The sequence below is a fragment of the Stegastes partitus genome, unplaced genomic scaffold, assembly GCF_000690725.1.
Source record: "Stegastes partitus isolate 25-593 unplaced genomic scaffold, Stegastes_partitus-1.0.2 Scaffold1184, whole genome shotgun sequence".
NCBI lineage: Eukaryota > Metazoa > Chordata > Actinopteri > Pomacentridae > Stegastes > Stegastes partitus.
The window spans coordinates 163601-180874 of NW_007578915.1; the positions used below are offsets into that span (position 1 = coordinate 163601).

General features: G+C 42.6%; 1 protein-coding gene across 1 annotated transcript in view; it reads right to left on the bottom strand.

Annotated features, from left to right (window-relative positions):
- gabbr2 (gamma-aminobutyric acid (GABA) B receptor, 2) overlaps positions 1-17274 on the bottom strand; it is a 197711-nt gene that overhangs the window by 158986 nt on the left and 21451 nt on the right. The gene's annotated exons all lie outside the window — the stretch shown is intronic.

Sequence of the window (17274 nt, forward strand, 5' to 3'; positions counted from 1 at the left end):
ATCGGTTTTAACACCAGGAAACTCTTTGCTTTAATAAAATTTAGTGTCAGATGAGTGTAGCTTCCACGTGGCCCGTATGACTCAGGAGCAGCAGTTGCAGAATCATAGGCTAATTGTTTTAATTAAGCTTACTGGTTGCATTTAACGTCAACATTTCCGCACAGAGCTGTGAAAAAAAAAAAAAAAAACGTCCACAGACGACTAGTCTTAAAATATGCCTGTGCAAGCCCGACCACAGCACGGGCAAATCACAACTTATTTACATCGCAGGAAGAAGCCAGGGAGATGAAATGTAATTCAGAGGGTGTTTTGGCCTGCAGGGGGAGGGATAGGAGTCTTCTTCAGTTTGAATCTCCCAAACTTTCACAGCAGAGGCAGCTGAGCTTAATGAGTGTTGTTGAGCTGTGGTAAGCATGGGCTACCAGGCAGTCGCAGAACACTCTTTTCCCCCCTTTCTTTACCTTCCCTTTTGACTCCACAATGCCCAATGGCTTCTTTTTTTTCTCTCCCAGTGAACCAACAACCCTTCACATGCAACGTGTCATACAAAAGACCAAGATGCAACATTGAAATAATGACACCTCCAGGGCTTAAACACAGTGCTCTGCTGCCCCTTTGTGCTCGCTACCTTTTACTCTGTGTGTTTCGGTTCGAGTACACATGTGTGTTTTAAATGTGCTGCTGTTTACTCAAGTGAGAAAACCCAGAAATCCTCAACAGCGAGCGCCTAAGGGCTAACTCCTAATTGCCCCCACCACAAGCAGAGGCCACGGCAGTTCATCCTGAAATGACAAAACAAAAGGCAAACACGAAGCAAGAAGTGTGCCACCGCAGGCAACGGGGTTCTTATATTTCCATTTAATCCTCAGATGACTTCGCAGCTACTATTTAAAGCTGCGTTTAAAAGCCTGGAGCATCTGTAATGAGCCTAAGTGGCGTGCCATAAAAATAGTTGCTATATAGAGCAGATAAACAAGAAGAAGCATTATGAGATAAAAAATATAATGAGTAAAATAACTAAGAGGTTAAAAAGAAGATAAGAAAGGGGACCAACACGACATCAAAATGTGCCTTTCTGCCCACCTGATCGCCTGTGTGTGTGTGTGTGTGTGTGTGAGAGAGCAAGTGCACTGTATTCAGAGTGTGTCTGTTCCCCGTCTCCGACATGCAGTAATGAATAAAATAACAGAGGAGGAAGATGAACTACTTCCTCCGTGAACTCATGAGGCAGACATTGGCATGCACCGCTGCCTCTAAGATGGCTGCATCTCTGCTCCCCTCCTTGGGAATACTGTCTGCTACAGCTGGCAGTGGGAAAAGGACACTGCAGGTGAGAATATGGTAGAATATGTTTGGGAGCATGGAGGATGTCCGTACAAATTCGCTGCATGGTTGAAATAGAGAGCCCAGTGTTATTTTTTTTTTTCTCCAGCAGGCTATAGCATGGAAAATAAATCTCCACTTCTCAGAGAAAAGAAAAACAGCTTTAATGCCCTAAAATGCAGCCTAAGAATGATTTTTTTTCTCTCAATATGTTTTCTCCTCTGACTCGCCGAGAAGTTCGGCTTTACTGATCCGATCAAATTCTGCAACATTTAGCTGTCGTGCCTAAAAGCGAGCTTGAAGAGGGGAATCAATAAAACAAAACCGAAAGAATCTTCGGCGGAGAGCTTTCTGCGCGAGGCATCGTTGGAAATAACCGTCGTCGGGTACGGTGATAAATGTGGACAGCTATGATGGAGGCAAAGGACGGTGACTCTGGAGGTTCTTCTTTCATGTGTTTGATGTGCCTCCAGGAGGATGGCAATGCCCCCCAGGGGAGCAGGCCGGGCCAGAAGGCCTTTGATGAGGCACCTCCACTGGCTGTGATCGGATAAAACTGCTCCCCTCTCATTCGCACCTGCCCCTAGAGATGATGCTGTAACTCTGATAGTGGAATGGATTTCTTGAATAATATAGCGATTGTATCGAAGGCTGAGCTTAGATATTGTGCCGTAGGAATATTTATGAAGTAGACGGTAATTCAGAGCAATATGCTGAGACAAATAACTCTTATTTGAGACTCTATAATTGCAGCGGAAATAACCGCATCCCTCTCGTTTACACAGTAATTGCATGCCCAGCTCCATCTCTCCTTTTAATCTTAAATCATATTGAGAAGTTTGCTTTACAGGGACAAAGACGAAACATAAAGGACTCTTTGACGACATTACAGTGACAGTGGAAACTCTTAAGTCCTCCTGTGCAGGTCTCCAGAGTTTTGCTGTAGTTGAGGCAAATGGCTGATGCACACACACACACACAGAGGCAAGAGAAATTATTTAAAATGTGCTCTCCATCAGAAAAGACAGCGCGAGGGCGGGATGGAGGGTAGAAATAAAAAGGAGGGGGGGAAAAAAAAAAGAAATGACAGAAAGGAGAAGGTAGGGTTCAGGAATGACAAATGAAAAGCGCGTGAGCAGCGCAGACACAAATCGCAGAAGGAAGCGTGACAGACAGAGAACGGGGAGCGAACATGCGAACGGGGAGGGAGGAAAAAAGGAGCGGAGAATGAGAAAACGAGCATGGGAGGAGGTAGAAAAAGTTCCATCACTGTTGCGATAATGTGGGTGGAAGGCAGCGCGTGGGCAGATACATGGGAGAGAAGAATGCAGAGGGAACTGGCTCATGACTCTCTCTTTCTCTGACTCTCCTCACATCAGCTCATCCACAGAGATGCAGAATGAGCATGAGACTGTTCTCTTTTCATGTCTCCACGTTCCCAGCCACAAACCGCTGGTAGGATAATGATGGCTGCAGTCATTAGGGGAGGGGAGGCGGGGGGGGCAAGAGGGGAACTGTGCCTGTGATTGAGTGCACGTGTATGTGTGCGTGTAAGTCAATTGCTTTAACACAACAAACAGTCGTGTCAATCACTGAGCGGCAATCCTGCCCTTTACTTACAGTCTGTTTCATCATTGGTGGGAGTGAGTGATGAGATACAGAGCAGGGTGCGACGTACGCTGATGAGATCTTAACATGTTCTCGCGCAAACACGCATGAGCTCATTCGGTTTACACACACACACACACGCACGCACGCACGCACGCACGCACGCAATCCATTTGATGTTTTTGCATGTCTCCGCTGGTCGCCAAGGAAATGGGTTTTTTTTTCACTCGCATCCCGCTCGGTCAGCCTGCAGCACGTTGCCATGGCAACAGAGAACCTGTTGCAGGGGTTAACTGCATCGCTGGCGTTTAGGAGAAAGGTTTTCGTGTGACGGCGCTTTGCAGATTTGAATTGGCCCGCCGACAAAAAAAAAAAGAAAAGAAAGAAAGAAAAGCGCGTGTTGGTACATGTGTTAGGTGCTTGTATCTATATTTGTCTGGAGCAGCCAGCACTGACGCGTTTCTGCTTCTTTTTCCGGGGTGCGAGAAACAAGAGGCTGAGGAGGGTTCTTGGGAGAACAGTGAGTGACAATGATGCAAACCGCTGCACCTCGTCGTCTCCATGGTTGCAGAAGTTCAATATATTTTTAAATGAACCAGTTCATCATAAATCTGCGTTGAGTGTGACACGCTCTCCCACTGAGCTCGGCTGCAAATTACCAGAAAGGTTTTTTTTTTTTAATGCACAGAGGCGCTGCAATTACATGCATGACTGTCATTATGCAGCCCACTTTCACACAGGAGTATATGCACACACCAGGATCAATAAACTGTTGTTGCGCACATGAAAATGGAGCTGAACACCTCTCCATATCTGCATCTGCACACTTTGATCCGTGATGTCATTCCTTGAAACTAAACAATCGCAGCGCTATGGTTGGTCATCCACAGGCTGGTATGCATTTCCATTTTTGAGCAGGCCGGAAAATCATGTATAACAAGAAGAAAAAGTATTTCTCTGGTCTATGTATTGCCTGTTTGCACTATACATGTGCACTATTACAAGCATGCAGACCATAATAACCTTCTATTGCCTTTTTTTTTTTTCTTTAATTTGGTGAAAAAATACTTTTTTATGATAGAAATGTCTCAGTCATAAGATCTGCTTTTCGCACCACCACAAGATAATGCCTTCAAGCTAACAATGGTTAACGTCTAATTTATGATCAAAATCGTACATAATAAAGAAATTATTAACTAAAATCTCATGTTCACATGCGTTTCCATTTCATGTATTTATGAAATACCAGCAGTAGCCAAATAGGGGCTTGAATAATAAATCCAGCACTCCAAAAGTATGAAGCCCTACAATATGACCTCAGGTGCTTTTACTGTCCAGTTTGCATCACAACTTTTACATAAATTCTGCTAAACATGACAATGTAGCATGCAATGCTAGACCTTAATATGCATCTAATTAAAATACTACAGTATTAAATAGGATGCTGTGACTCCGTTAGCCCTCACCTACAATGAGAAAAACTCTATTTGCATTAAAATACAATCCTGAAACAAACCCAAAATTAAACGAATGCGACACAGACTAGATTCCTGCATCAACCAGGCCTGTAAATCTACATTGGTCTTTCACTGAGCAATGCAACATCCAAGCGACCAAATGACTGTGTGTGCACATTGTCCATGTCTCTCTCATTATCAACATCCATTCATTATCTATACACCGCTTAATCCTCACGAGGGTCGCCTGGAGTCTATCCCAGCTGACTCAGGGTGAAGGCAGGGGACACCCTGGACAGGTCACCAGTCTATCACAGGGCTACACTTAGAGACAGACAACCAAGCACACTCACATTCACACCTACGGACAATTTAGAATCACCAATTAACCTCAACATGTTTTTGGACTGTATGGGAGGAAGCCGGAGAACCCGGAGAGAACCCACGCTGCACGGGGAGAACATGCAAACTCCACGCAGAAAATCCCGGGTGTCCTCACTGGGATGCGAACCGGCAACCTTCTTGCTGTGAGGCAACAGTGGTTACCACCAATCCACCTTGCAGCCCTCATTATCAACAGATAGACAATATTCTTTAAAACAAGAAAGCATAAAGAAAAATCAGAATGCATCATAGACCGTCTTTCCTACATGATCCATACTGACTGACCTGACCTTCAAACTGCCAAACTCAGTGAGGACCACTGTCAGAAGGAATGACCCTAAATGCCTCATTATTTTCCATCCACCTATTCCGTATCCATTTCCAGGTTGTATCAGTAGATAAGTTAACGTTGACGCAATTATGCATCTCAGCACACCTCCACAAATGTTGTCGAACTGCACAATGTTACCCTCAGGCAACAAATAAAAACACAGTTTTGGTACATAAATATGAGTATAATAGGTCTTTAATCAATTAAAAAATCCTTATTTACATGTGGCATGCGTGCATTTTTTAGTTATTTCAGTTTAAAAATGTTAAAAAGTGGCATTTATCTTACCAAATCGTCAGCTTTGCTTCTTGTAAAAGTCTGCTCCATCCCCAGACAAAAGGTCAAGTCCACTTCAGCTCCTCATTTCATCGGACAGAGACGTGTTTTGGGATGAAATGTATTTATTAAAAAGTCAACAACAACAAAAAAAGTAGGGGGAGTTGTGTGAGGTCCTAATAGGTAGTTTGGTGCCTGAGGGTAACACAATCACATAGAGGGCTAATCAGCATGCAATTCTTTATGTAGCTGAAAAACAACAACAACAAAAATGCACTTTATTTTGGCTACATCTTCCTGATCACTGTATCTCCTCTGTATAAGACAAAAAAAAAACCCACCCCTTTAGTCATCAGGATTTTGTATCTAGGATAAAGTGACTAAAACAAATTGGTACAAGTCAGCCAATTATTGATACATTGTTTTGTCTAGTGATGTCTCTCATCCACACAGTAAACTTGTCCAATTGTTCAGTTGTACTTCACTACTTTCTCAGCCCAAGTACATCCCGTTGGCCAACCAACCCTATAAACACACTGCCCTAGCCAGCACTCTTTTGTCAGGCTGCCAGAGGGGGAAGATTATAAGCAAATTAATTCCAAGGGTCCACGTTATCCAGTTTGTTTTTGAGCATCGGCTATCTGTCCAGTTTGTCTAGAAACCAGCAAAACGTAAGCAAAGACTATTTCTCCATAGATTAGAAATTGTGTTGAGGTTTGCAGCCTGTTGTGATGTCATAAGAGGAAAAGCCCCGCCCCCAGCTGCCTCTTCCTCCCCTGGACTGCACAAAGAATAAAAGCAGAAAGAGATGTCTGTGGCCTTTGTTTCTGCACAGACAGCAGCAGCTCAGTTGGATTTAAAGCCACAGACGCTGGAAGAGCCCGTTTACAACAAGGCTAAAACCAGGGGTATTATAGGCATGAGAGGATGATCGATCTGTGCAGAATTTTGACCTGGAACTTGAAACACACATACTGGGATCACATGAGACTTGTTTACAAGGTGTAGAATAAAGGACCTTTAAAAAACAAATACAATTAAATAAATCTGTTTGGTAATATAGACTTTTGATGAAGCAAAGTTGGACTGTAGGGAGGAGAGACACGGACTGCAAATTCAGTCTGACTTGTTTTATCAGCACAGTGGTGACTCGATAATCCGACACGAAATGTAAAACCTTCTTTTATGTCAGATAGCAAGACGGAGGTCGAGATACAAGGAGGGCTTGATGCTTAAAGGGTCATTTGTTGTTAATATTTATTGTTTATAGTTGTTATAATAACTAGTGCATTGTTAGATTTCATGTTTAATTGACCAGTGGATTGTGCACGTTCTGGCCAATTCCACCCCATCGGAGCGCACCCCCAGGGTGGAAGTGGCCAGAATGCACAGGCATTACTTGGCTGCTGATGCCGGTTTAGTTTGCAGCAACAGTTTTATTTCCACCATCGGCGGCGGCGAAGCGGTGGATATGCTCCTCCATTACCATCCATGTTTACTTCTGTAAACACTGAGCACGCTCGCTGCGTGTGACGTCATCGTGTCCTCTTCTGCGCATGCGGAACACTTTTGGGTCGTATGAAGTTCACACAGCAGATCACATACAAGTCACATTTAATTAGAAATGTGAACGAACTGGCAAAAAAATCGGATTTCACAAAAAAAAAATCTGAATTGTCCTGCAGTCTGAACGTAGCCAATCTGTTTGATTGTTAAGTCAGATAATACGCTGTTATCCTTATTTGTGACATAAACTGTCATGTCAGAGTCGGAATCCAAGGCTGTCGGCATGTTAAGGCTATTTTTTGGGTTCCATTCGTTTTTCAAAAAAACGGATAGCAAGGTTTTCAGATTGTTAAGGGTCGGAGTCACGACTGCAGTTTCCCCAGTTTTTGCTATTTATTTACAAAAATGAAATCCACTTTTCCTGATTTGGCAGAGTGAACTGGGGGATCTATGATCATGATAGAAAACAGAGGAAACACTGGAAATGTTTGAGCTCCTAAAGCTCTGCTTCTTTTCCATCAAGTATCAAGTCATGAATATGATCCTGTATGTCGTTCTCCACACAGTGGGACTAAAATGATTCTCTACATGAATCACGGCGACAAAAAGTGAAGACACAGCAAGGTTTACATGACGGCATATCCTAACAGTGTAAGATGTGATGGGATTCGAGATGCCTTCGCGGTTGCTCTTTTTTTTTTTTTGCAGGGCAAAGTAATGGAAAGTGCTGATACTGTGGTTTGTTGCTGTGAAATAATATTAGTCACACACAGAGAAGTTTACTGGTCTCCAGGGGTCAACTACCACCACTTCTTTAAGACTGCTGCAAGAAATTCTGCGTGGTCAAATGATAACGCAAGTTTTAAAGTGCTGACGTTTTTGTTTCCGCACTGACTAATGCAGTGACTTTCTACAAAGGCCGATTATTGTGTTTCTCATTCTGGACAATGCCGTCATCGTAAATGTCTGATTTGTTGAACCTAACTTCACCGAACAGCAAGATGTTCTCGTGATGCTTTTTGGTCGCGTGTAAAATCTTTCAGTTCTCGTTGAATTGTTCCAACGGTCTTTATATTGCCACTGCATTAATATGACAGCACTATTCTATTTCACATCAGTGTAATTTAAGCACTAATAAATTCAAACTCTTACGCTGCCCAGAAAATGAGTGTATATGCTTAAATTCTTTCTGTTTGCTATGTTAATGTGATTCTATTCATTAGTTCGTTCATTCAGAAGCTCCATTTTTAGCTCACCGAGAATCCACGTTTTCAAGTCTCCCCCTGTGTCTTTACAGTGTCACCAGGGCCGGTCTCAGCGAAGAGCAAAGTCAGCCTGAGGCACTGACTGTACAGTATATCTGATCCAAACATGCACACAGAGTGGGGATGCTGGAAGAGACTGTCCAACGCTGTGCAGAGCTTATTGAGTTGATGAGCTTTGGAAGGGACTGCCGATGTGTGTTCGGAAACAGGGCCCAGTGTTTCCAGGCTGCGGACCGCGGTGGCAAGAAGAACGGACAACACCAGTGACGTAAAAATCAGCGCGTGTCGTATCAGAAAAACTGTACGAGATAGGTTTTCAAACTGGCCAGAGCTCTCTCTCTCGCTCTCTCTCTCTCTCTCTCTCTTGGCCTGTTTCCTCGTGTCAAACACTACTACTGTACACGGCACTTGTTAGAAATAAACAGAAATGTCTAAAAAGCTTTCCTCAGGGGAAGTGCAATCGGGTGCATGACTCATACAAACACAGTGGCATTGAGACGGATCAATAGCAATCTCTTCTTTCCAGGATCATCACAAATGTTTAAAGCCAGCGAACCTCGGCGTGTTTATCCGTAAGTACATGAACCTACAGGAAATTTTTGCCTCTGTGCATCCTGCACGCCAAAATACCCTATTGCAGCCGCCGCATTTTGCTTCCTCCTGTTGTCAACAAAACCCAGCACAAGATTGATGTCAGCTGTCACTTCTGTTTTCTCATGGTCATAACAACTACATCTACAGCATCACTCAAGTCGTTTTATTCATAGAGCACATTTCACATCAATAAATGTGTTTTAAAAAGTGAAAAAAAAATAATGATCAGACAAAAACGCCTGGAAATATGAGGGAATAAGTACATTAAAGAGCAGATTATATCTAGCAATAGGGCAGAAAAATAGACTAAAGGCATAATTAAATGAAGAATGATTTTTAAAAAAGATTGTGCGATGAGGAATTTGTGGCCCCTCCGGGTACAAAATGATAATAACTGACAATAAAGATCGCAGGTACATTTTTTACCTACTTTTATTTTATTGGGATTCCATTTACTCAAGCATAATACGCATTTTTGTTTCTCATATGGTTAGAAAAATAAAGAAAATGCATAGGTTTTTGTCACATAAAGCGACACAGACTCCTCACTTCACTGTACACAAACCATTGTGCACAGTCACCCCCCCAAGGGACCCCGTCTGGGTCAGGAAAAACTCTGCTACAGTGACTTTCTAGAAGTTGCGAAGAAGAGGGAAAATCCTTTTATGTTGGGTTATAAAAACACAACATCCACACGTGAGCACAAAAGACTTCTCAGCTCTCGTACAAACACTGAGGAGGACACGCAGCAAAGAAATGAGCCAATTACGGACACCAGATTGTGTGATCCGTCTCCAGTTTAGGATCGTCCTCTCTTTTCTGAGAAGGACGAGGCTCTGACGTTGATGTGTCCTGACATCCCCAAAAACGTAACCTGTGTCTGTCTGCGTGTGCGCGTTTTAAAAAAAAAAAGATTTGTGCACACGGATGTGTGTGTGTGCTGTATTCATTGTGTGGTGAATCACCAGGCTCTGGGGGTCCCGGATGACTTCTTTTCACCCTGCCAACTCCCACCGATCTTTGCCTCTACTCACTCCTAATCCCCCACTTCCTGCCCTCCGTCTCTCGGTTGTGACAAGAAAAAAAACACCCTGAGTTCTAATAAAACATCAACATTTCAGGAATTTGAGAAAGAAAGGTGTCTGATACACACACGAGTCTTTTACACTTTGACACTTTGCATAAAAAGCAGTTAGACAGTGTCGTATTTTGTAATAACAGATATGCATTTGGTTTTTTTTTCACTTCTGGAATAACAACAGTAATGATGTTATGCCGTTCAGGATGGGTTCCCTGTGTCAAATGTTCTTTAAGGCTAACAATCTGCACAGAAAACATTTTCCCGCCCGCCCCCCTCCGTAAACCCCTCCGGAGAAGCCTTTCCGTGGCGTCGTCACAGCCCGGCTGACTGCTCCGTTCCGACGTCGCTCGCGAAACAGGATGTTTTATGAAGCGGAGCCGGTGGGGACTTGTACTGTCTGCCCTCTGATCTGTGTTCCCATCAGTTGAGCCAAGCTGCCGGACTAATGGGCATCTGGGCAGATATTAGAGTGTTGCGCTAACCTAATGAGAAAACACTAGTTCCCCCATCCTGATGGAGGAGGCCGGAAGAAAAGCAATGATGGGAGGAAAGAGGAGGAACGGCGATTAATTAGAGGAGCAGGGGAAAGAAGATGTTAAAAAAAAAAAAGAAGAGGAAGGTGGAGGTATGAGAAGGGGATGATGAGGTGATGGATTTATTGTGAGTCAGATCAGGGAATGCAGGATTTGGCATCACAATCTTACTAGAATGTGGCAAAAGCAATGATTTTTATGTATGCAGCGGGCATAACTAGAATCACAAACAGCACCTAAACCCAATATCTCTCTCTCTCTCTCTCTGGCCTCAAATCTGACTATCCACTTGCAGCTAAATTGGTCAGGTCTGATGAATAAACCAGTGCTGTGACTCTGGGCCCAGGAGAGGACCATGCATTACTGCTATGAAATGTTAAATGACTTGCGAGGGACTATAAAAGCAGCAGCAGCAGCAGCACTTGGAAGGAGAGGAGAGAGGCGGGCGGGAGGGGGGGAAGCTGGCTGCGTTTTGCTCTTCCTCTCCCCGGCACAAGTGTCAGCTGCGCTCCCCGTCTTTTTAACCACTGGTGTGGAACGGGGCCCGGCTTGTTGGGGGGTTTGAGCAGCATGGGCAGCGAATGTGTGTGTGTGTGTGTGTGTGTGTGTGTAGGTGGAAAGAGTTTGAATGTTGTGCCTGATTTTAGTTGTGCTACAACTACAGCCTCAGCTGCCAGAAAAGGGCCCCTCCGGCTGGGTTCAGGTGTCTGTATGATCTTTCAAACTCTTATTTTTTACTTTTTATACTCCTTTTTTTTTTTGGTCTTTCCCTCTCTCTTACACATGCTGTGTTGTTTTTTTTTTCTCTCTCTCCCGCTACATGGCTCTGGGATACTGACTGAGTTAATGAAACTCGGGACCAAAGCTGGCTAGAAACACACTCGCCTCCCTCCGAACTGCCATGTTTAAGCACTGCAGGAGAGATCTTGTACCGTCTTGCATAGCTAAACAAAACACACACAAACAACACACAGGAAATTCACGATCGCAGGCGCACAAAAACACACACTTTAGCAGCAATCCCAGCTCATTAGAGCTCCCCTCTCTCTTAGCCCTGCAGGTTAAAAACACTTCACATTAGCCATGCTTCAAACAGCCATGCTGAAGAGAGATAGGGGAGGAAATTTACAGATTTCCATAATTCATGTTTTCATGCGTGCAGCAATTTGCGCACCCAGCATATTGTGGGGAGACAGAGCACACATTGTATGTTCTTTAAACACACACATGGGTATAGATGAAAGAAGAAGTCAAGCGAAAGTACAAGGAGTCGCTGATATGAGTACACAAGGGTGTTATTTGGCAGGAAAAACCCAATTAGACACCAGTGTGGCCACCAGTCGTGGACCGGAACCGAGTGCAAATGCGCCTTTTGCTAGAGTGACCTTCCACCCATGAGAGAGAGAGTGTATGATAGCACAGCAAAGGAGGAGAATAAAGAGATTAGGAAAATAATGTAAAGAGGCAAGAGGCGAAGCAGCGGAGATGCTGCGTTTACACTGCATTGCACGCAAGTACCGGTACCCAGGCAGAAGACGGGGCTTTGAATCAGAGCTATATATAAACCGTGCCACTACTGTACTTATGGCAGTTGTGAGCCAAATGAATAGGCTTGACCAGGCAAGACAAATAGGGCTGTCAAAGGAGGAGGAGGAAAGACCCTCGACTGCAGCCTCTTATAGCCGCGGATCCTCGGGGAGGGGGGAAAGAAAACCCCGGGAAAATCCTTTCATGTCACATTTGTGTAAAGAAAGTCCCTCTGATCCACGCTTGAAAAATAGAGCCGTTCGTCACCGTGCGCGGCTCTGAAGAGGAGCGCGACCTTCAACCCACGAGGAGGTGTTTGGATAATGATGAAGTAGGGAGAATTACAGCCGCAATCAACAACCCTCAGCTCGGCTCCGACATCAAAAACTGTAGCTGGTGGAAGGTCACGATAATAACTGTCCCAAGGATACATTTTTGCAGCTGAATTCGCTGCTCAGGGTGAAACCTGAAGTGATGGCACTTGTCTTAAAATTGGCTGCGGGAAATAGAATGAAAGTGATGCTTTTTTTTTTTTTATTTCCAAAATGATTTACAGCTATTAGATCATGATTTCACCAAAAAAAAAAAAGTGTTAACTTTTGTCAAACATCCTCATCAATGTGTGCAGAGCAGCTTGTTACCCTGCTACATGCCGAGTGACACTTTTATCCTGTAGAATTATGAGAGTGAGGAAGTGTGCGGTCAACAGCTTCATTAAAGCAGAGCGGGACACGGCGACCTCCTGTAACCCCAGAGGCTCGTCCATCATCACCAGAAGCCTCACCTCAAATGCCTTTAAACGAATCCCTCGTTGGATTTTACTCGACAATCAAGACAGAGCAGGATTTTTCCACCCTGAGATTTTTTTTTTCCTTCCTCTATCTCATCCACACAATTCTCTCTCTCTCTCTCCCATCTCTTCCAATCAGCTCCGCTTTGCTCCCTCATCCCTCCATGCCTTCTTGTCTCTATCCACTCCTCGCCGTCATCTCATCTCTTCAGCTATTTTCCCTCCTCTCTCTCTCTCTCTCTTTCATTCTAAACCATAACCCTTAATCTCACCGAGGGCCAAATCAGCAGATTAGAAAGACAGTGACTCTCGCTCAGACTTTGCCGAGCAGTTTAATGTTCTGTTCAGAGAAAGTTAGAAGCAGATTAAATCCAAGAAATCTCTTTTTCTCCTCCCTTTTTTCCAATCCTGGCGCAGGACTACAGACGTGCAACAAGCAACAACAAATCTTCGTCGGTGTGACTGCTAGCTTATTAGAATACCACAAATATTGTTGGTTGTGGTGCAGTTTTTCAGCGTATAAACAAATATTCCATCTTTCTATTCACTATACATACGGTCGTCCTCACATGTATTCATCCCCTTCCATTAAAGAAAAGGTAAAATTCCCACTCAAATAACTAGAAACTGAAAAAAGTAATAAATAATAAATAAAAATTTGCTAAATTATAATTTAGTGAAACAAGACATTGCTTTTGAATTTTGGTTGAAAAGAATAATAATTAAAAATAAAAATAAAAAACTGTCCTGGACAAATTAGAGCACTTTGCTGATGAGCAGTGGGCCAAAATCAAAATAGCTATCAACAGGTGCAGAAGTCTGATTGAGAGTTACAGAAAACACTTGGTATTTCAACAAAATTGTAGTTTCCGGGTCCCATCATGCTTGTTTGCGTGCTGTTTGGTATGAATAAATTTGAGGATGACTGTATTCTGTTATCATATGTGATTAAAATGTACAAAAAGAAGATTTTTTAAAACTTATTTACCTTTATCTGGTGTTTTTTATGTGTTCAGGCAACCATAGAAGCCTTTTTTTTATTTTCACGTACCTGCTGAGCCCAACTGAGGTTTAAAATATTCACCGTTTTCAAATTTGCATCTTGTATTCACGCCTTAGCTAAAACAAACAATACTTTCTCGACAGATAGCGGCATTTATTGCACAGTAAATAACGCACGGTTTACAGACATCGGTCTGTTTGTCACCACATACGAGGCAGTTAATGTTGTCGCCCCCTCTAGCTGTGACACATGTGAATAAAGGACGAATTACCTTAAAGACATTGATTTCATGGGTGTGTTAATCAATAGTGCAACAGGTTTAATGCAAAGTGGAGTGAGAGAGGGAGAGCGAGACACACTAATATTTACAAAGTTACACCCCAGAGAGCGGTGGCAGGCTGCCATCGTGATGAAAAGGGTTGGTTCCACTCGAGGGTTAATCAATCTCTTGCACAATAATCAGGGGACATGACAGCGCCGCGGTTCTTGGCTTAAACACAGGCATCCTCGGGGCTGCATAATGATGATGCGTGACAGAATATTTCCTCCGGGCCGCCGTACGCCGCGCGCAGCAGACATCCATCACCACCAAGCAGAGGGTAGAGGTGGTGGAGACAAGGGGAACGAGTGACGGGGAGGAAGAAATTAAAGAGGGAACAAGGGATGTTGTAATACAAGTAGTAGGGGAGGTGGGGTGTGGATGGCTGGTTGCCTCGAGGATCAAACAGCGGGCCATGAAGGGTAATGGTGGTCTTCAAAGATATGTGGCAAGTCTGCGTGTTTTAGGGGTTAAAAAAAAAAAAAAAAGAAGAAACAGGCAGGTGTTACTATGGGAACCTTCCGTGTCTTACTGCACTCACTGAGCACACTGACATGTACTTTACATTCAGGAGAGCGTGACCGCACACACAGCCAGGTTTCCTCTGGAGATTAGAAAGCTTTTTTTTTACCCCTTCTTTTTTCTTAATTTTACTTTTCCTAATCCTGCTGTCTCTCTCTCTCTCTCTCTCTCTCTCTCTGTATTTATAATCCACATTTAGATATTTCTCAACATGAATCTGTAATGCAGAAATAATTCATTTACATACTGAATATATTTACCCTTTTCTGTGACACGCCGAGCCTCGATGTATCTGGGCTCCTTTGATCTTACTTGAGATGTCTCTTGATCTAAATGAGATCGGACATCATTTAAAAAAGGCCCACACCTGTCAGAACGGTTCCAGTATTAACAGTACATTTCAAAGCAGAGAGCTCTTTTTTTTTTTTTTTGCCCCCCTCCCTGCACAGCTACATACTACAATGTGGCCTTAATCATACATACAATTCTCTTCACATAGATAAAAATCAAAAGCTCATTATTGCACGCTGGCCTAAAACTGTGTTGTTTATACATTTTTCTCATTGTACAAAGAACAGAACCCATGAACACATCAAAGCAAAAGCGCCTTAGTCTAATATTTTCATCTGCGGTGCTCGGCTGCAGAAGACGCTGCTTCTCCTGCTGAAGATATAAATCTTTAAAAACAGGTCAGAAATGAATTGTGTAATTATAAGACAAGGTGAGAGGGATATAGTTGTGCACAGCGGTTTTTTAGGAAAAGCCGGAGTAAACAGTGCAGGTGTCGGGGACTATTTTCAGCCGCAGATTAATGCACATTTGGCGACACATTTAATAAATGAAGTGCCAAATTGATTCAATCCTCTGAACCCCAAAACCCATCGGCAGGTTTGAAAGGTTTTCTTCTCTGGCAAATCGCCAATATTACATCAGTTATCCTAGTGAGAAACTGTAAAAAAAATAAAAATAAATCTAATAAAATCCAATGGTTCGTGAATGAATCATGTGTGAAGTGCCTTTTCATCAAGAAAAACTGCCAAGAATTAAGTTCAAACTGGGATGTTTTATCAAAATTACTTTATTCTACATGCTCTTTCAAGAAATAAAATTGAGTGCAATGACCCAGTCCTGCTAAAAACTAAAAATCTGGTGCGTCTCAGTGCAAACAAGAAGCTATGGTATCCTCAGCTTTAATCAACAGTCACAAACAAAGGTCAGAGTTTTCACGTTAACTGCAGGCTGTGAATATATATAGATATATGTATTAACAATCGTGACTCCATAATCTGACCCTTAACAATCTGAAAACTTTGCTATCTGACAGGTTTTTAGGAAAAACTAACAGAACCCATTAAAAATAGCCTGAACATGGAAGTGATCAGAACGTGGACAAGTCAATTAGGCGTGAAATCCATCAATGCGTAGTGTTCTAACAATACACTAGTTATTATAACAACAACAATGACCCTTCAAGCATCAAGCCCTTCTTGTATCTCAACCTCCGTCTTGACAATCCGACAGCCTTGCTATCCAACATAAAAGAAGCTTTTACATTTAGTGTCGGACTATCGAGTCACCACTGTATCATACAGAGAAGAGAGGACTCTACAAAAAGATTAAGATAAAAACAAACTTGATCAATCAAATAAATGCAGCATGGCTCAGAAATAGTACAATGGAGNAAAACAAACTTGATCAATCAAATAAATGCAGCATGGCTCAGAAATAGTACAATGGAGCAGCACATTGTTGGAAGTTGCATTTAGCATTTCTAGAACTGAAGTGCAGAGCAGTGTGAAAAACATCTCGTTTGTAGAGGTCATAGAAACAGTCCTGTCCATAGTAAACGGAGACTCATATTTCCCCCAGTATTGGTAACATCTGAAGGCAACCAGAGAAACGCTTGATTGATATTGGTTCCATTTTTTTTCAATTTTTGTGAAACAAATAATCAAGAAGTTCAAGTCTTCTTTTTTCTCTTCTTTAGGATGTATTGCCCGAGCGGTGAGCTATGTTGTACTACACACAAAAACATTGTTGTGTTCTCGCTACTTCTAGCCATGGTTGTGCTGTTTGTATAGAGGTGCAGGACTTTATATTGCAGATTTAAAATGAACCCACATTGAGTGAAATTGTAGCAGCTAATATGGTCAAAGTTCTAACAAAAAAAAAAAGAAAAAACTTAAAAGGTGATATAAATAATAAAATAGCAATAAAATAAATCTCTATGAAATTAGGCTCGGAGGGTTAAACTAAACATATTGAAATGAAAAATGAAAAATACTTTATTTATCCCAGAAGAGAAATTCAATGATTACAATATTCAAATATTCATCGGGATCTAGTGCTGTCGTTTGGCTCATGATGTGTTTTTAATAGATTCTGAGGGTCTGTAGAACAGACTGTATCAGGCTTTAACTACAAAGATTTCAGTTCATCATTGAGAGTAAGAAAAATATAAACTGTCACTAGTTAAATGTTTAAAAAGTTCTCAAATGACTTCATCTGCCAATCAGTGAATGATGAATGAAGCAAAATGTAATTCAGGTCTTTGACTAAAAACCTGCCTCAGGACAAGTCTAATAAAGTCCATTTTTGGAGACACCTGCAGACAACAGCTCTCAAAGGCCTCCATTTATTTAGACACACTTTGGAAGGTTGTCCAAAGAGAGACTGTCAGTCTAAAAGCCACACTCCAGCTGTGATGCCATCTCAACACAAACCCCGAAAACACTGGAAGCGTAAGCGATTGTTG